Source organism: Indicator indicator, chromosome 18, assembly GCF_027791375.1.
Source record: "Indicator indicator isolate 239-I01 chromosome 18, UM_Iind_1.1, whole genome shotgun sequence".
Taxonomy (NCBI): Eukaryota; Metazoa; Chordata; class Aves; order Piciformes; family Indicatoridae; genus Indicator; species Indicator indicator.
In genome coordinates, this window is record NC_072027.1 from 8,455,743 (window position 1) to 8,476,382 (window position 20,640).

Here is a 20,640-nt window from a genome sequence, read left to right on the forward strand (position 1 = left end):
AAAAAAGCTCCAAAGCTCCTGTCAGCTGGATGGTTGGTTCTGATTCCCAGTGCTTCGATGGTAAACGACATTTGCACTGAGCTGCCCAATGGAGGTTTATAAACATCTGGGGGCTTTTTGCATTTTACGAGATGAAGAGTGTTGGCTTTTGTACCTCGGACAGGGCCAAAGAAGTTTTTATTGCTGGTTAGGTAACTTCTCTGGCACGTTGTGCTAGGAGCTCTAGATGTTATTAATGAGGTGTGTGTGTGCTGTGGTGCATGTGCTGTCTGGTGTAACAGCTGCTGCTGCTGTGCCCTGTGTGAGGATGCAGCCCTAACATTTTCTTTCAATCATGCACCTCTCAGCCTCCTTCATCTCTTGTATCCATTCTGTGCTGTCTTTTCTACCCTACCTGCATCAGGTTACTGCCCAGAGAGGTTGTGGAGTCTCCTTCTTTGGAGACTTGCAAAATCCACCTGGATGCATTCCTGTGCGGACTACCCTAAGTGATCCTGCTTTGGCAGGGGGGTTGGACCCAATGATCTCTTGAGGTCCCTTCCAACCTCTAAAATGTACTGCAATACTGCTCCTCCAGCAGGGAGGGAGGTTTACCTGTAACCTCTGTGTTTTGTACTTCTTGGTGTTGGTGGGAATGGGCAGTACGAGAGCAGAGAGGGAGCTGGGAACTGGGCTTGTGGGATGTGGCACTCCAGAGCTTCTAACTCAGCTGCATTCAGAGGAGCTCCTTGAAGACTTGTGCCCTCATCTCTTGTGGCCTGTAAATACAAAAAGGAGCAGTGATGCCAATGGGTTTCCTATGTTTCTCTTGACTGACTTAGAGTCCTGAACACCACCTGCTTGCTCCTTGCCTCAGCAAATGATGTCTGGCCTGGGCTGATGCAAGGAAGTTGCCCATGTTGGTAACCAGCCTTCAAGTACCAGTGATACGACTGGGTGTCATGATCTCTTTTTCCACTTTGCTTATCCAGGATGACTCTTCTCCATTGTCCGCTCCTAGTGAGGACTGCTGCAGTGATGCAGTGCCTGATACTTTTACAAAAGTCATTTGGCTTCTTCTCTGGCTCTTCCAGGCCCTGCCCTCAAGGAGCTGTGTTTGATCCCTGCTCAGATAGCTGGGGATGACTCCTCAGGCCTCCCACCCTGCTGCACACAGCAGTGCTTGACATAGCATGTCCAACACGAGACGGCACAGGCAGTCTGGGGGCCCCCAGCACAAAGCCATCTAAGCTACAGCTGTCCTTTGTGCTTCCCAGTGAGATGCTGGAGGTTTGGGGCAGTGCTCATTTTGCTTCATAAACACTGCAAGTGGTGCCAGATGGCGCTTTATAGGATCACATCCTCTGCCCTATGCTCTGTGTATTTTAAACAAATCTGGGAGGGTCTGGGCTGGATCCTTGTTTGTTCTTGAAGGAATTGATGCAGGCTTCAGAGTCCTCATCCATCCATCTTCCATATGGAGATAAAAAGTTTTGGCTGAACACTGCTAAATGTGCCGTCATCTATCACAGCGGAGGCGGGATTGTGTCAAGGAAAAATAATCCACCATCAGGCTCAAAAGAAGAAGTAGGGGGGAAAAAAAAAAGGAAAGAAATAAGATTTCCAGTGAAATGCATTGCTTTTAAAAATCCAATTCACTCTTTGCCCAGTCATTGTTTGGTTTCAGACTTGTTTCACATGAAAGCAACCTTTAAAGGTTACTTTTATCCCTCTTTAATGAGCTCTAGAAATGAGACTGGTCTGCTACAGGGCAGAGGCCAGGCAATGGGACCGCATGTGGAGCTGATGCATCCCCTTTGGAGCAGCTCTGTGAGCTGTACCACCAGCTCCCTGGCTGCCAAATTCCGTAGCCAGCAGCTTTCAGCAAGAAAAATGAAAGAGGATCATTGATGTGTATCTTTCCCCTTGCTGTGGTGGAAATTATATATGCTGCAGTGTGTGTGGGAGAGAGAATATATGTTGCTGTGTGTATTTTTCTGAAACATTCTGGATCGTGGGGTTTGCACCCTGGGGGGCAGGGTTTCTGTAACCCCTCTTGTGCTGAGTGCGTGCTGAGCTCACACATGTCGCGTATTGAGTTGCTCGAACGTGTCCAGAGAAGGGCAACAAAGCTGGGGAGGAGTCTGGAGCACAGCTCTATGAGGAGTGGCTGAGGGAGCTGGGGTTGTTTAGCCTGGAGAAGAGGAGGCTCAGGGGAGACCTTATTGCCCTCTACAACTACCTGAAGGGAGGTTGTAGCCAGGTGTGGGTCAGTTTTTTTCTCCCAGGCAACCAGTGACAGAATGAGAGGACACAGTCTCAAGCTGTGCCAGGGGAGGTTTAGGCTGAATGTTAGGAAGAAGTCCTTCACAGAAAGAGAGATTGGCTGTTGAAATGGGCTGCCCAGGGAGGTGGTGGAGCCACCATCTCTGGAAGTATTTAAAATAAGACTGGATGAGGCACTTGGTGCCATGGTTTAGTTGATTACATGGTGTTGGGTGATAGGTTGGACTTGATGACCTTGAAGGTCTTTTTCCAACCTGGTTAATTCTGCAATTCTGTGATTCTCTTTGGAAATGTGTCCCAGCGAGAGCTCTTGGAAACCTGACCCCTCTTGGAAACCCCTGAGCATTACCCATCTGTCAACCTGGCCCCTGTCCTGTCCATGTGAGTTCAGGGACCCCCATGCTTCCTGCCCAACTGAAGCACCAGGTGCTGGAGCCCCATGCTGCCCCTTCTCTGTGTTGCCTGAGCACTTCTGCAATGAGGGACTCTCCCAGCCCTGATGAGCAGGACTGCCTGACTCCTTAAAAGGGCTCTGCTATAGGGCAACATGAGGGAGAGGTAGGGTGGGTGGGCACGGAGCAAAGTGGATCTGCAGTCCATGGGTGGGCTATGAGAGGCACAAGGGGGGCTCCCTCAGCTCCACGTGGCTGTGTGAGCTGACGGGGACGGAAAAGATGGAAGCAGAATCTCTGAGCAAGACTCTGTAGATTGAGGTCTTCCTGCTTCATCGCAGGTAATCCTTTCTGCCCAGGCATCATGCACGAGCAGCTCCAGAGTCTCCCAGTTCAGCTGGGAACCCTCCCAAACTGTGGTGCAGCCTTTCCAGTCTGAGGGTTGCTGCATTTTCCCACTCTGCTTCCTACGGCTGTGCTATTCAAACGTTTCTCTCGGTTTTCTTCCGATGCACGTCATGTTGCTTGAAGTTTTTAAGGGGAGACTTGGCTGATACAGAAAGAGCAGTGGCAGTGGGTAAATGAGTACATGTACAGAAATCCCAGTGCACTTATGCTTCAATGTCTTGGTGTGGATGTGTCACCACTCTGGCTCCTCATGGAGCTGATGCTGAGGGACTGTGTGGTCTTGCTGAGTCAAGTCTGTGCAAGGCAGGAGTTATTGCTAGGTCTCCTGATTTTCAGTATGTGCTTCCTCTAGAACATTTACACCTGCTTGGCATGGCTTGGGCAGGTTTTCAACCTGAGCATGTTGAAAAGGTTGGCATGCCCCAGGCCAGCAGGGGAGACAAGTGATGTAATCAGCCAAGTGACAAGGGGGAACTGCAGGAACCACAAACCATGGGCCAATATGGACAGTTAACGGCAGAGCTGCTGTGGCCCATGGGTGGTCTTAGCTTCCCTGGGCATTTCCAGTTGTGACCTTGCTGAGTCAGAGGTCCCATGGTCCCATGAGTTGGTTCTCCAGGGACAAGGACCTCCAGATCAGTAGATGTGCCATGGTTTCTGGTGTTATATTTGTCCTTTCCTCAGACAGCTGAGTCTTGGTGGGACAGAGAAGAGTAAAATGTGATGCACGACACTAGAGGCCCTCAGCAGAGGGATTTTGATGTGGCTGCAGTGCCCAAACTGCCTCAGGGATGCCCTCCTCTAGGCATTCTTCTTGAATCCCCTTTCCCATCAGGAATCACCTCCATCCTCCATATCAGACCTGTTTGTTTGAGAAGGGGTTGAGGGCTGTGGTGAGTTTGCTGTGTTTGCTGCTGTTGTATGGGTGTGTGGGTGCTCCCTTCCACAGTGGGACCAGTGATGCTCTGCAGAGGCAGGATGTGGTGGCTTGGAGAGGGCTGTCTAGGGGAGAGCCGCAAGTGCAGAAGGCGCTCTGGGGAGAATCCCTAGGAGCGGAGGATGCTGCTGTGCTCTGGAGAAGTGTCAGAAGGCCACTGGAGGCAGTGGGCAAGGGGGAACAACTTTCCTATGGGAAAGTAAAGACTTGTTCCATTTTTAACCCTTGCTAATTGAGTCCAGGGTGAAATGTGACCCCAGGTTACATAGTTGCAATGCTTTCTCTGTGTGCTGTGCTCTTAGCAGGGGAAGGCTCAGTAGTTTGCTGGTTTTGGCCCAGCTCCATGAAGAAGAGAATTTTCTAGTGGCTGTAAATAAGGAAAATCAAGAGGCAGGAAGGAGACATCTCCCTTACAGACGTCAGAACTGACAGCCCTGTGCGTGGCCTTGGGAGCACCCACCAACGTGTGTGGCTCAGGCAGGAGCACAGGAGAGTGTCCAAGGAAGTTGGAGGTCCCTGGTGGGGCCATGAGGTGAGAGAATGTCCGTCTGGGAGCCTCCATCCTGGGAAACATGTGAACTGGCCATGGACTGCCATGGCAGGAAGGAAGACAGCCCAGATAGGCAATCATTTTTGGCAGGGGTCTCCTCTCCCTGCTCAGTGCAGGTATAATGAACTTTCCATGCTCGACACTGTAGACATTCACAAATGGAATTGTCCTGCAGAGGCAGGGAAGTGAAGCTAATCCTGTGTGATTAGCAGGAGCTGGGCTGGGTGCTGGTGTCATTAAAAACCATTCCTGTGAATTTGGGAGCCTCGTGGGCATCACCAGTGTCCAGGGAAGAGCTGTAAGTCACACCCAACAGGGGCACCTCATAGCTGTACCGGAGATGTGTTATCCTTGGTAACTGGGATCTCCTCCCTCTCCCTCTTGCATCTTAATTTCTAGGGGGCTTCACAAACTGCTGGTTACACCAAGACAACTGTCACCATTAGTTTCTTTGAGCTTTGTCATTAAGAATACATGGCTGTCGCCTAAAGGTGACTTTTGGAGTAAGTTGTGCCTGCTGTTGTGTTATGAAACCTGAGATTACCAGTTTTTGAAGTTGGGGAGGGGGTTGTGTGTTTTGATTTTTTTTTCACACAAACACGCACTCTCCCCCTCCTCCCCCCCCATTTGTTTTTGTAATGTTGCAAATTAAATATGTCTTGTGAGGTTGGTTTTATTGCAGTCTCTTAAGAAGAGCTGCCCATCAGGGACTTTCTCTGCCTTCAGCATGTTAACGGATCATTTCTGCTCCACGAGGGAAACAAGGCACATGAGTGTAAAATGAGAGCTTACATGAGTGTAAAAATTGAAGCAGAGAGTTAGCAACTGTCAGCAGCTGCTGTGGACTTACTTCTTCAAATACTCTTGTACTAGGTTCCCTGTTGTCCACAGAGACTTTGAAGGAAAAGAGCAGGGTAGATAAGACCTGAATTTTTTGGCGTTAAATGTTTCCAGATCTCAGGGCATCAGGAGGGAGCAGACCAGCTACTGTTAAGGCTCCAGATGTTGCCTTTGGGAATGGATCTCCCATGGGAGCCAGCTGGCTGTGATCTCTTTAAGATGCCTTTCCCTTCTGTCTGTGTGGGGCAACTTTTATGAGTCTCATCCCCCCAGATGGCATGAGATTCTACTCTAGGGCTGCCTGGGAATGTGGGGTGGGGAATAAAGAATGACAAGAGGTCAGTGGAAAGCCCAAAGGATCCTTAGCTCTGTTCACGGGTTTCCAGACACAGGACATGTTGCAGGTGAATGAGGACTGGACAAGAAGCATATGGGTTTGGTTGCTGTCTTTGATGTCCCTGTAGGCAGCTGAGCAGGTTTTTTCTCTGAGGTTTTGTTATCACTGGAGATCCACACCAGGGAGCTGCAGAGCCCGGATGAGACAGGCTGGCTTCGGTTCCTTCTGGTGGCTCACAGACTTCAGAGCAGCGTGGGCTGCATGGAGGCAGGTTGGCTGCCTGTCAAAACTGCCAAGGCTGCTCTGAGATGTAAAATGACAGCATCGAGAGGGCTGCCAGGGGATGAGGGAGAGCAGCTGGAGCAGTGCAGGGGCAGCACTGGTTTCGAGGGAGCATGGCCCATGGTCCAGGGCACAGCCACAACAAAAGGGGAGTGCTGGAGGGGTGCAACAAGTAGCAGAAGCTCCATCATCTGTGAAGGAGTTCTTGGGAAGTGTCACATCACCGTGCGGTGATTCTGCCATCGCAGGTCATGTCGCGGTGTGCAGAGCTTCCCTGAAAACTGGGGGCTGTCCCTTTTGTTCTTGAGGACAAAGGATCTGTCTGGATCTCTTCCAGAAGGTAATGGTTTGGCATGGAACAAGAAAATTGTGTTAGCCCTGCTCCCCTTTTGGCCCAGAAAACAGGAGGTGCTGAGCAATCCCCTCACCTCTTCCGCCTCTCGGAAATCCTGGGAAATGAGCCTTTTGCTGCTAGCATGGAAGAATTAGTGAGGGGCATTTGTGCTTTCTTGCTGGATGTGCCTTTTGCCACCTCTTTGATTAATCTTCTTGTTAGCTGTGCAGCTCAGGATTTGCTGTGTGTTGCCAGAACTTGACTGGTGCATCTTGTAGCAACAAAAGCAGATGAAACATCTGGTCAGGGGGAAAAAAAAAACAACAAAGCCCCGTGGTGCTTCCCGCCAGCTTGTCTGGGAGGGAGGAAGGGACCGGCGGGTGGAGAGGGAGCAAACAAGATAGTGTTCAGGGTGGAAAAATGTGATGTGGATTCTCCATAACAAACTTGTCTGCTGCCCTGCAGGCTCTCCGAGTCTGCATGAACAGGATTTTTGCAATGACTGGAAAGTCCAAGCCTTCCAGTCCCTGAGGATGATGAGGGGCAGTTTGCAGAGAGGCATGAGTGGGTGGGAACGTCCTCCCCGGATTCTCTTGGGAGGAGTTGATGAGGACTGCTGTTGTTATAGCTGATTGAGTGCTGCTGAGCGGGGAAAAAATGATGAAGGTCATCAAGCAGAGAGGGTGATGGGGTGTGTGATGCTGTGACACCACGTCACATTGGGGATAGTAATTCTCAATGAACTGCTCTTGCTGAAAAGCCGTATTGCTCCTCAGGGAGAGACAGGTGATCTAAATCATCCTTCTTATTTCAGCTCCCAGTCCCCCAGTGGTCACTGTGAACAGACCCCGTTGGTGCTGTCCTGGTAACAATGGCACAGGATCCACTGAGCGTGGCTCCTGGGTGGTCTTGTGGTGGTGGCAGCCCTGTGCCGACCTCACCTGATGTGTTGGGCAAGTATGGAGCAGCCTGGGCATGGCAAAGCAACCTCTGCTGCCAGCCTGTGTGCAAGTTGAGCATGTCTGTTTTGTCTCATTTTGGGCTGACAAGAGCATGTATGAGGTGATGTGATTTTTCAGGCAACATCTAGGAATGGAGGAATTGCAAGGGATGGTCCTAGCACTCCACTGGGGAAAGGGATGCTCTAGTAAATGAGTGGGCGGGATCCCTGGGGGCTAAGTTGTTGTGGACACCAGTGAATGTGTTTTGGATGTGTCAGCAGACACAGATGTACTGGGAAGTAACAGGAGCCAGGAAGCTGGTGGGGCAGCAGTGTGTTCAGACTTGGGAAAGACTACTGCAAAAATGAAGTTCACTTTGTCTAGAAGTTCCTTTTCACTTTCTGTTTGTGACTGTCCTTATCTTCACTGGACAGAAAGGGCCTGTTTCTGTAGGACCCTTTTCCTCTCTTCCCAGCAAGGAGCATGGCTGGTGTTGAAGAGTGGTTGCAATATTGGTTAGACTGTCTTCAGAGTTTGACAAATTATCTTGCAAATTGCAAAATAAGTTGCTATTTGCAGAAAGGTTTTGTGGAAAAGGCACTTAACCCAGAGGAAGAGCTCTGGTTTCCCTAGCAGTCAGCTTCCAGTGGACAGCATGCACATCTTCATGTGCAAGGGTGGCAAGGGCAAGCTTTTCTTTGTGGACATCAAAGGTAAGCACCACTTTTAGACAAAAAAAGAAACAAAACAAGACGAAGAAGTAAGGCCCTTGCCTATGACTACAAGCAAACCAATATGGAGCTATAAAAAGGACTACTTGTTCCTGGGGCAGCTTCATGCATGGGTCCCTCAAGTGTCCTGCCCTCCCTCAGGCTGAGCTGCTGGTGTCTGGGAAGGGGATGAAAGAGCAGCAGAAAGTCAAATGCTGAGAATTTCTTTCCTGATGCTGGGAAGGACGATCAGTTCTTCCTCAGAGTGAATCACGCTCCAGTGCTAAGCAGCTAATCCTGCTGACTGTGGCTGTCCCCTGATAAGCTATCCAGCCAGCTCTGATTAGTTTCCAGCAACTTCATTAGAAAAATAACGTTAGAAGCAATTGCAAGTCAATTATGTTTTATGGGACTAATGTTGTTAATTATTATTACTTTTGTTAGCTTGCCTAATCCACCAAGATTCTCCCATTAATAAACATTACTAATTTGTACCTACAGCGCACTGATTTCCACCAGTGGATTTCAGAGCATTTCCCCAAACTGTCCTCTCTTCTGTATTTACTATAGATTAACATTTTATTTAAAGTTAATTATCTTGAGCTGTAAATTTCCATGGTGTCCTATAAACATCAAGCAAGCTTTGCAGTCTGGGTTATTTTTACAATGTGTTGGGCAAAGAAACACAGGAAAAACAGTTTGGGAATGCTGGAAGACATATGATTGAAAGTGAAAATTGGCAGATAAGCAAATCAGAATAGTGTACCTCTCTCCATGCAGGAGGTAAGAATTGCACTGGGTGTGGATGCAGATAAAATGATCAGAGATAACCTAAACTGCTTGCCAAAACTGCTTGCTCACAGACACAGAGTGGTCTCTGATTCCTCTCCATGCTCTGGTGTAAGATGGAGTCATAGCTTAGGAGCTAGATTTAGCACAAGGAATTTTTGCATAGATGCAAAACAATTCAGGGACCATTAGGACTGTAGGTTGGATGAGGAAGAACATCCTTTGACCAAAGCTCCAAGACCAACTATACCAGGGCTGTCCAAGGGGTCTGCTTGCCCTCTGCCAGATGCAGACTCCCTTTGCATGTGCCAGCTGGTAGGGCTTGGAGCAGAGCAGTCTGGCTCCTGGAGCAAAGGGGCCCTACTGCTGTGCCCTTGGTAGTGGTGCCCCTTCCAACAGCCAGCACTACAGAGAGGGATGGGTTGAACTCAGCCCTCAGAGAGCTGGGGTTAAAAATGTATCGAGGGCTCCAGGCAACCACTGTAACTTCAACATGTGTTCAGGCAAATACTGTGCATAATTCAGCACCCATAGCTGTGTTAACAGAGCTGCTTGCCAGTGAGCAGAGTGTTTGTTTGGAGATGGAGTTGTGATCCCTGTATATCAGTGCAAGGATTATTTTCATGCCTTAAAAAAACCCAACAAACCACAAAACAATGGAATTTATCATATAGAAGCAGCAGCAGGAGGAGGTCAGGGATTGTCTGAGCACAGCATCGGGGGCTCCACTTGTTGTCTTTGGCTTTGAGAGAGGTTCCTAGTGTGATTTTCGGGGCAGCAATTGATCCCTGTCTCTTTTAGCTTCCTTCTTTGATGGAGCGACAGTAGCTGTCTGTGCTGCAAGGTCGATTGCTCAGTGGGTTCAGCACAGCATTGCACTGGGGAGGGTGTTTGCCAGTGGTAGGGATGGCACAAGAGGAGCCCACTTTGTCCATAATGCTGTGGGGCCTGGATGGACAGTCATTTTTTAATTTTTTTATTTTTTTTTTAAACTCACAGTTCTATCTTTGGGCATTTTGTTAATGAAGGCATTGCTTAGCTTTGTGCAGTTGAGCCAAGAGCAGGCTTACTGCCTGCCTTGCACTGCGACTGATCTACTGTGTGTCTGTGGTCAGGTCGCTTGGCTTCCTGCCCCGCTGCAGCTCTCCACCTCAGATTGGCACAACGTTCATTTATTTTGCAGTCTGAATTTTCAGTGCAACTGTAATGGAATTGTTAATTTACAGGGAGTACTGCACAGAGTATTATTTGTGAAAATGCTCTCGAGTTTTCTGCAGGGTTATCAGACGGTGACTGTGAAAGACCCAGCCTTGTACTAGATCCACACTAACAGAGGTCGTAACAGTGGTTGGTGAGAATGAACGTGATTTGCAATCTGTTCATGTTCCATGTGATTATTTATTATGGGTAACTTTCTGACTGGCTTATGAGAAGTATCATAAACTTTGTGATTAGTCACTGAGAGAAAGCCACGGTCGGGACATGTTAGCACTGCAGTTTCTCTGCCTGAGGGGTTGTGCCCTGCAGCCCTCACCAGCTCTGCTTGTGGGGCTGGGCATCAGCATCATAGAAGTTGCACTTGCGAAGTACAAAGAAAAATCTCATTTATTTATGTCTTGTTTTTCTTAACATCTTCCTGTTGAGGATGGGAAGCTCTTGCAGTGTCCTTTGGGGGTATGTGCCCAGCACTGCAGGAACCAGAGTCAAACACATAGGCACCAAGCAAAGACCAAGGCAGGTTTTCAGGCAGGGCTGTTGACACCTGATCATCATTTTAGATGCATCCCTTGTGTTGTTCTTACAGTTATCCACTGGTTTGGAAAGCTGCATGCCTGGTGCACTGCTTGGGGGTCAACCCTTGCATTTACTTGAGAGCCATTTTGCAGAGGCAGGAGGCTTGCTCTGTTACTGGGCTGCCCCTTTTCTGCCTCCTGCTTCCAGTGTGAGCTTAGATGGATCACTTATTCCCACTCTGCTTTGATTTCCCATCCCCCAAAAGAGGATAAAGCAACTGCCAGCTTTGTACACTCAAATGGAGGGATAAGCCCTATAGATTTGTCTTAGACAAAGAGAGGGTGTGTATGAAATGAAGTCTTTGCTCTCTAACCCTGCATCCAACTTGCTCCCCAGTGGCCTGTGGAGCTGATGTGACAACCTTCTTGGGAGGTCATGTGGTGAACGGCAAGGTAGGATGAGTGTTATGAACAGGTTGGCGTGACTGATTATTTTGGAGAGGGCAGTCCAACAGGATGCCTCCTGGCTATGTTCTCACCACAGCCCTGTGAGCAGCATGGGAACGCAGGGAAACCTAGCCTTGCCTCTTTTTTCTGAAGAAGAAAATGTTTGCTGGAAAGTGGTGTGTTGGGTGCAGAAGCAGATGTTTTTTGTCTCTCATCCATGGAGGTCAGTTGGAGTTCTGCCAACACAAGTGACGTGTGTGTAGAAGGGGCCAAAATCCTCCTACAGATGAGTGCTGTGGGACTCGTGTGTGCACCCTAGAAGACGGTAGCTTGGCTTTTATAGCATCACAGCACAAATAGGGGCTGGGGCTGAGCTGGTGGCATGGGTACAAATGTAGGGTAGGAAGGTCTTACCATGCCTGCCTGGCCTGGTCTCAGTGGAAAGTCGGAGATGACTCATTTTCCCCATGAATTAGTGAGCTCCTGTCTCTCCTCCCTTTGGGCATTTTGCTGCTAGCAGTAGTCTTACGACCCGCCTGCATGGTGCTGTTTGCTCATGAGCTCTATTTATAGGGAATTTAATAAGATATCAATTAAAGAAATGAAAACAAACTGAAGATGTCTGACAGCGGAAAAATCTGGAGTGAGGCAAGATTATTGGTAGCAGTTGTTTAAAATCTTGTCAGCACTTTTTATAGACAGTCCCTGCTGCTGTGGGACAGCTGAGCTGGACCCATGTGCCCAAGCAGCTGGTGGTAACCCCTGAGCAGGGCTTTTCCCTCTGCTGGGACCATCATATTGGGTGGCTCCTGCCTCCCCTGCTTCTTACAGAGGGGAGAGATGTTGATGAGGGAAGAGAACTTGAGGGAGTTCCTCTTTGTAAAGAACACACTGGATAGACTGCTAATTAGCTCTCATGATTTAATGTTTTCCTGTTTGCATACAGCGTGTTTGGGGGATATGATATTTATGGTCCTATGGGGAGGATGTGAGCTGGCATGGAGAAAGAAGATTTCTGTTCCTTCAGAACTTTATGATCCTCTTTCCTCTTGAAAGCCCCAGCTGTGGGGGGACCAGGAAATTGGAGGTTTGTTTCTGACTGAGTGAATTAGCATCTGTCTCTCTAAAATCTGCATCTGTCTCTCTAAAATCTGTTTCTCTATAACTTCTGCTGCACCCTAAGTATTATTTTTGCTTGCTGCCTTGCACCTCTGCAGTGTCAACCCCAGGAGAGCCTCCCACTGCAGTAAGAGGCCACTCCAAACAGTTGGCAGTCTCCAAGTCTGCCTGGAGACTCTGGTGTGTTCAGATGGTTTCAAAAGGATATGAAGGGTCCCTCAGGCTGGGATCTCCTCTTCAGACCCCATGGGTACCAGAGTCAGTGTCCTGAGCAGCAAGGGCACTCAGTACTGCCCATGTGCTCCCAGCAACCCTGTGCCCTTCTTCCAAAGTTACTTGGAAGCAAATTATTTATCTTTAAAAATTTGAACTCCTAGTGACATTAGTTCTTATCTGGTGTTCTTTGGAAAGATTGTGATGTACAAAGGGAGGACTTCGTTGTCTTTGTCTAGATGAAGTCTTAGGTTCACTTGTCCTTATGATTACTGTTGCCTCTCTCTAATCTTTTCTGCTCCTGCTGTGGCCACCTTTGCTCCAGCTACATCTGATTTGTCAGGTACTTCCTCTTGCCTTCACCTACCAAAAAGGTATGGCATGGAGCAAACCAACTCCTTCATCTCTTATTAAAAACACAGGGAATATGTATGTGCATAGCTCCTTGGATCCGTTTGATATTGTTTGATCAATTGAGAGCTAGAGGAAGGAAAGTGCTGAGCTGAGGAAGTTGAATAGGCACTGTTAAAAAAAGATGTGTCCAAAAACACAAACATGATCTCATGCAACATAGATGTTGTGATCTGGGAACTACAAAGGTCTGATTCTTTGTGTCTGGGCAAACAAAGGAACAGAAATAGCAGCCCAGAAATATTAGTTCATTGTCAAAATGATCCTTGCTCCCCAGCCATATGATTTATATGGAGCAGAAACCAGGACAGCTCTGCTTTGCTGCTTTATGTAAGTGAAGAAGAGTGAAAGACCAGTGAAAATCTGTGTGCTAGGCATAGCTCTAGATGCTTCTGCAGCATCAGAGAAAAAGCACTGCTGTGGTCTGCAGGTCACCAGCGTGGCTTCTTCATGCCTATGTTAGAAAATCAGCCCCTGAGTCATGCTGTGACTGAAATGCATCTTCTAATTTAGGAATATCATTTGGAGGTTATCAAATAAGCACTACTTTGATCAAACATTGGCATTTGCACACTCAGCAGCATCCTGGGAGCTTACTTTGGGTATCCTTCTTGCCAGCTGTCTCCCATTACCATTCTGTCCAGGAAAACAAGCCCAAGACTGTCAATGGAAAAAGAACTGTGAAGGAGAAACAGGAGAAAGTGGGTTCACAAAAGGCCCTCAAGGAAATAGAGCTGGGGAGGGGGTGCAGGAGATAGGGAAGGAAATGTCTTTTGGAGATTTGTCTCAGTCTGTTTTAATTTCTATTTAAACTCTCCCAATCTATCCCAATCCCTGTGCATCCTCTGGTGCACTGCTGTCTGGTAACTACCTTGGACCAAATCTGAAATGGGCCCTAGGAAGCCAAGGACATTAAGGGTGAGGAGCTGTTAAAAATGTGAGGTTAAAACAAAAGGTAAAAACTGGCACTGTGCTTGGGGGTCAACATGAGACCCTGCCCCACCTGAACCATCTTCCTTTTGCCTTGCTATTTTCTGTGGAACACTTTCCCCCCACCACCACCCCGCCCCCCGGATCACTTAAAAAAATATTTTATTTGGATGCCTGTGTCTGTGCAGATCAAACAACATAGTTCTGTCATTACAAGCCAGTGAGTCACAAGAGCCATAATGACTCTATCTTAAAAATAACCCCAAAGCCCTAGTGCAATTGCTGTGCAGGCTGGGATGTGTTCCTGCATTCCCTAGGGAAAGCTGGAGGCATACTGAGGAAGAGACCCAGGGAGAGATGGTCATTCTCATGAACAGGCTTTGGTGATGTTTCATAAATGCTTTTTGTCTTCTTTGCAGCTCAGTTTTATGCTCTGATGTGAGCTCTGTGAAATGGATGTTTCCTTTCAGCCCTCCTCCACCTCCATTCCTTTTGCCTTTGACTGCTTTTCTTCCCCCTATGTTCTTTTCTGAGGGGGGAAGAAGGGGAGTTCAGAAGGATCTCATCTGTTAAAAAAAAGGCATGTCTGCTCCAGCCAATTCAGCATTGGTGTGTAGCGAGTAAGGATGCAAATGCTCAGCTCTCTCCTCTCTCAGGCAGTGGGAGGGAGTAGAAGAGGAGGGGCAGGCTTGTTTCCTGATGATGCTCTATTGGTGATGAGTCTTGCATCAAGGTTGAACCTGGTCCGTGGATAAATGTACCCAGCTTTGAGTATATGAAGCAAGGGAGCATTACCCTGGAGGTTTTGTATTCCCTGGCCCAGTGTGAGGACACCTGAGTCTCTGCCTTAGGGTTCATCAGAGGAGACCAGAGCATGCTGAGCAGCTGAGGCGCTCCAGACGGAAACAGAAATGCAGGTCCTGATGCAGCTCGATCTTGGGGTGTTATTCTCCCTATCTGTAAAATGGGTGTGAAGGCCTTTCCATTCCTAAAGATTGCTCAATTGTTTAGTTCTTTTGGATGTCCCCAGATTCCCTAACAAAAGGGACTGCACTGCAATAGGGGTAGCTTTTTCCATACATATCATTTCCTAAGACAGAACAGTAAAGCACATTCCTGTTTATCCCCAGACTGGGAATAGGTGCAGGAGAGAAACAGCATCTCCTGTCCATGGGTGGGGTGAGCAGTGGTCAGACCTGCACTGATTGCCTCTGTTGTTGGTATGCCACATGCCCTTTATGTAGAGCCTGCTCCAGTCGGAGCTGACAGGCATTTGCCATTGATTAAATGGGCAGCAGGAGCACCCAGCCAAGCACCCATGCCATGTCTTTTCCTACCTGTAAAATATCTGCACCACAGCTGCTCTGGGGACCTACTGCACCAATTATATCCATGACTTGTTTTGAACTGCTGATGACCTTTTGCAACCCTAGGAGTGACCCCACTAGGCCAAAGACCATGTGGCTTGAAGTGGCACATACCATCACCTGCATATCTCAAGGGACACACACTGCTGGCCTCAGCTTTGTCTTCTTTATCAGTGTCATCAGATGAGGGTGGTGTTAGCAAGTGGCTATCCCAGAATAATCCAGCAATAATAAGCTTAAGCATGAGATGAAGTTCACTTACAAATGCAGGAAAGTCCAAAACATATTTCATGAGAGGCACAGACATAACAGTTCACAAGGAAGGGGTACTTTAATTTTGTGGGTTTGGGGTTTTTTTGGGTGACATTTAATATATGAAAAATGGGGAATGGAACTGCCCTTGCACAGCCACTTCTTGGTTTTCCTGCTTGTTTTGGTGTTTTGTTTTGGTTTTTTTTCTGTTCAGGGCAAAAAGAGCATCTCTTCCAGCTGCCTAGTTTCAAATTACCTTCTTTTAGTATCTCCATGTCTTCTGCTATGTTTCCCACAGCTCTGCATAGTGACTCCCCAAAACCTTGCTGCACAGCTATACAACCTGTGGGTATTTCTTTCCCTCTGGTAAATGATGAGAAAAGCACTTGTTGGAAAGATGTGTTGTAGGTAGTTGGATGGTGTTCATAGAATAGAATAGAATCAAGAAGGTTGGAAAAGACCTCAAGGATCATCGAGTCCAACCTGTCACCCTACACCTCATGCCTATCTAAACCATGGCACCAAGTGCCACATCCAATCCCCTCTTGAACACCTCCAGGGATGGTGACTCCACCACCTCCCTGGGCAGCCCATTCCAATGGCCAACCACTCTCTCTGTGAAGAACTTTCTCCTCACCTCCAGCCTAAACCTCCCCTGGTGCAGCTTGAGACTGTGTCCTCTTGTTCTGGTGCTGGTTGCCTGGGAGAAGAGACCAACCCCCTCCTGGCTACAACCTCCCTTCAGGTAGTTGTAGACAGCAATGAGGTCTCCCCTGAGCCTCCTCTTCTCCAGGCTAAACAGTCCCAGCTCCCTCAGCCTCTCCTCATAGGGCTTGTGCTCAAGTCCTCTCACCAGCCTCGTTGGATGCATACCCTTGGATGCAGCTGTATCTTTGAAGAAAAAAACCCCAGACCCTCAGCTCAGAGCACCCTCAAAGCCTTGGGAATATTTGATTTTCTTCCAGAAATCTCAGCTTCCTTGATTCAAAAGGAAAAGCTGAGCTCAACCAGCATATCTGCTCTGGCCATGGGCTTTCCACCAGCTCCTCAAGTATGTTGTGATCATCACCTGCACCCTGTCTGCTCTCAGCTCTGGGCTTTGGCCCAGGACAGCTATACATCACACTTAATTGTGTCATATTGTACTGGCTGCTTTTGGGAGGAATGCGGCTGCTGAACTCATTTTGCCTCTGACCTGAGTAGATAGAAACAGAGGTCTCCAGATGGGCAGCCAAAGGGCTGTGCTAAGCACTGGTGCTCCACCTCAATGAGATCTGCCTTTTCTAGGCAAAACCTTAGATCCCTGAGGCATGAGGTAGACCTTTGCTCCTTCCCAGATGCTGTATGAGGCAGTGAGCTCACCCAGTCTACATCCCAAGTGGAGTTTATCAGCCGCCCACTTCAGCCCCTCGGGTTGGTTGATACTGAGCTGGTGCTGGGAATGCATGGTTGGAAGTCTCTAATTGTTTAATGCATGGTGTTATCACTGTTCTAGTAATAGTGGTGCTGCAAAACCAAGTGCAAGCTCCAGCTCTCCTTGCTATCTCTTTCCCAGGAACTCCTAACCTCTTTGGTGCTGCCTTGTTCTTTCCATTGATTTCTTACTGGGGAAGCTACTGCCCTGACTCCAGCCTGCTACCTGCATACATGAGATACAGACCCTTTCATTCCTGAGATGTTTCTTCCAAGTCTGATCCTAAACTTTTAGAAAAGAAAACTGCCTCTAAAATATTTACTGAAACAGAGTCACTTGCCCCCACGAAGAACAACTCTGCTTCCTCTTTCAACAAAACATTTCTCCTACTTGAAAAGAAATAATTGTTGAGAAACTGATTCTTGAAGTGGGACAGTGACAGCGTGTTTTGACCTGCTGAGTTCATCAGCCAGCAAGGGCTCTGGGCAGCTGTGCCTCTTAAAAAATGAATTCTCCCAAGGATATGGCATTTGGGCATTTTTCTCTGTTTCTTACACACAAGCATTAGGCATGTGATGTCTCTTAAGATAAGTTTTTCTGGGTAGTAATAAATTATTAGCAGCTGTATCTATTTAATCTCAAGGGTTTACTGGTAAGATTGTCTAGCAGACATCAGAAGAATGAATTCTTTTACTTGGCCCTTTTTTTTTTTAATTTACAATCTAGATCTGCTAGTTGCTTAAGTGTGTGGAGTTGGACAAGTCATCTATTCCTTGCAGCAGAATTTCTTCCACAGAATACTAATTCTGTTAGCTCTTACCAGCTTTTGTGGGCCACTTATAAATTGTGTGAGATGAAAAGTATAAATAATCTATTATCCAGCCTTGGTGTAATTCTGTAGGTTGTGTATCTATTGGTGTGGATATTGGCTTAAAGGTAAAAGTATCATTCTGTCTTGGTGGTGATGTTATTGGGATGAAGTTTTAATCCAAACCCATGAAACGGATCAGGCTTTTTCAAACAAATGTCTTCTCGTGGATCATTCACTGGCCTTGCAGCTCTATATATTGAAAATCTGTTTCTGTCATGGCTTTTAGGTATTTCTTTAACTGGTATTAAATATTTAGATAAATATCTGAGGGCTGGGTGTCAAGAGGGAGGGGACAGGATGCACCCTGTGGTAGGACAAGAGGCAATGAATATAAACTACAGCACAGGAGGTTCCACCTCAACATTAGGAGGAACTTCTTCACTGTGAGGGTCATGGAACACTGGAGCAGGCTGCCCAGAGAGGTTGTGAAGTCTCCTTCTCTGGAGACTTTCAAGATCCATCTGGATGCATTCCTGTGTGACCTGCAATAGATTCTATGGTCCTGCTCTGGCAGGGGGGTTGGATTTGGTGATCTTTGGAGGTCCCTTCCAACCCCTGATATCCTGTGATCCTAAATATACCTTCAAAATAAGTACTTAAATTACTGAAATAATCTATTTCTTTTCTTTGGGTATCATTTTAATTAAGCTGTGTAGTAGCAGGAGAAGGCACCATGATCAGCCTCGGTGCCAGCCACGCTCCCTGTTCTACCTACATATGTGAAGTGTATAGAGATCATGTCTTTACCAGTGGGTAGCTGGCATTCTGGATAAGGACCTGCCTCTGAGTCAGCTCTAATGGATTTAATTCTCCTGCTCAAGCAATAGTGGTGTACACTTCTAAAGTGAAAAGCCCTTCTGGGTTGTGTTGCTTTAGATAAAGTATTACACGCTGTACAAACCCATAGTATGCTTCATAGACTGACTTAAAAACCACGTTACACCCTCAGCTTTAATGTGCTAAAGAACAGCCAGGATCTTGACAGCTTGCTAAACAGGAGTAGTGATTTGGAACCATTATTTGCAGAGTGTATGTGTCTGGCTGAACAGCCCAAATTGCAGCCTCTGTGAGAGTAGTTGCAATTAATTACATATTGCTGCAAGATTCTGGCCTGGATTACTGCCTCAGTCCCACACAGGGGACAAGCACAAAACTGACAGAGTGGTATGAAGCCAACCAGAAAATTGAAAGAGGATGAAATGCCTTGCTGGTGATTAGTTGGGCAGGGTGGAGGGGCAGGGGAGGAGGGGAGAGGAGATGAGTATTTGTTAGCAATACCTGGTCTGAGGAACGATGCTGGCTCCTGTTGTAGGGCATGGTTAGGACATGACTGTGTGCAGTCATGCCCTGGGACCAGGAGCCCAGCTCTTGCCTTGGCTGTGCAGCTGTGTGAAATGGATTAGAGCAGAAATGCACATATATTTTCTTTTCCTTAATTTGGTAGGCAGATCACATTTCAGCTGTGACATCTCTCTAGTTCTCATTAGTGGCTTAAGCACTGTCCTGGACGGTGGCCTGTCGTGGTTTGCTCTAGCATAGGTTTCATGGAGGTGCTGGAGTGCCACATGCATACAGAAAAGCAAAGCCATTTCTTTCAGTTTAAAGTGCTGTTCTGAGGAGGAAAAGCTACGAGGCTGCAGCCCAAGTAATGGAGTTATTACTTAGGGTGCTACTTTTTGGGGACATACAGGCTTTTACCCACTTGGAGTTGAATGAGCCTGCACAGCCTTATTTCTGCAGGATGTTCATTTATCAAAGTACATGACCTGACTAGCAAGCAGTTGCCAGTCTGTAGGACTCCCTTGACCCTCTGAAACCCATAGCAATATTCCCACCAGCTCTCTGATCAGAGGCTGCAAAGAAGCAGCAGCAGGACCATCGCTCCTGGAGCGTGACATGAGGCAGACACAGTGTTTCTGGAACACCACAGCCATCTCTGGATAAGTTTGGGGTTTTGTTTTGGCTTTTGTGATGTCTGCCTTATTCACTCTGTGCCTCTTGCTTTTCCCTTTGAGTTTCTTTGCATTGCTGCTTGTCTGCCTTATGAGCATGTCCATGTGACTTAGAGAAAACTGGGTTATGCTTTTAAATACCTCAGTTAAGATTGTTTCAAAAGGCACATTTTCTCAGAATATTCTTCACTGACATGACAGTAACATCAAAATCTGTTCTTAAAAGCTGATGTCTAAACAATCTTGTTGTGCTTAACAGTTGACATGTAGTCTTCCCAAATTCATATGGCCTCAGATAATTAACCTCCACAGAACCACTGAGACCTGTGAAGGTCTAGTGTAAGCAGCAGCAGGTTAGGTCAACTGCCTCAGGGAGATTGGGCTGTATCCAGTATGAAGTCTGGTTCCTGAAGAATGTCTCTAAGTTCATCTGAAAAGTTGGGTTGTATTTTTTTTTTAAAGCTATTGATTGCACAACCATCTCAGAAAGAGCATCTATTTGTTCAGAGTTAAGAATAAGAAGTTTCTTAATGGACTGATGGAAAGGCTGCAGGGAATTCTTACAGCTGAAATCCTCTAGTGGTTACTGCAAACCTCTCCTCTGTGGTGGATATGTATTTGTACTGGGAAACTGAATTAGAGCTTCTTACTTCTAGAAAGCTCCAATGAGACTTGGGTAACCTCAGCTGAAACTCCACTGGGTAACTGCATGTTGCCTGTGTGAAATGTCTATGCTCTTTCTTGGTCAAAGGCCAACAAAAGCACCTTGTTGGCCTCCTGGCTGATACCCTCAACAAAATAACACAGGACACAAAGTGGAAGTCTGGTTTGTATGCTGTCAGTATGAAATTCTGGGGTGCTTATAGCCTCAGGAGGAAAAACACTCAATGAGGAAACCTTCATTTCAAAGGTTGCTGTGTCAGACATTCTCTAACATCTGCATCTGTTGCTGGGATAGATTCCTTTGGAAGAAAGGGCAGGGTGCCCCAGGGGAGTATCTCAATAGCCCAAGTCCCACTCTGACATCAGGTCAAATCTGCAGGGTCACATAACTGAAGACTGCTTGATCAAAATCAGTGTTACAATAGATCAAGTGCTTCTGCCACGTGGAGCTGATGTGCTCCTGCCCTAATGGACGTGGTGCAC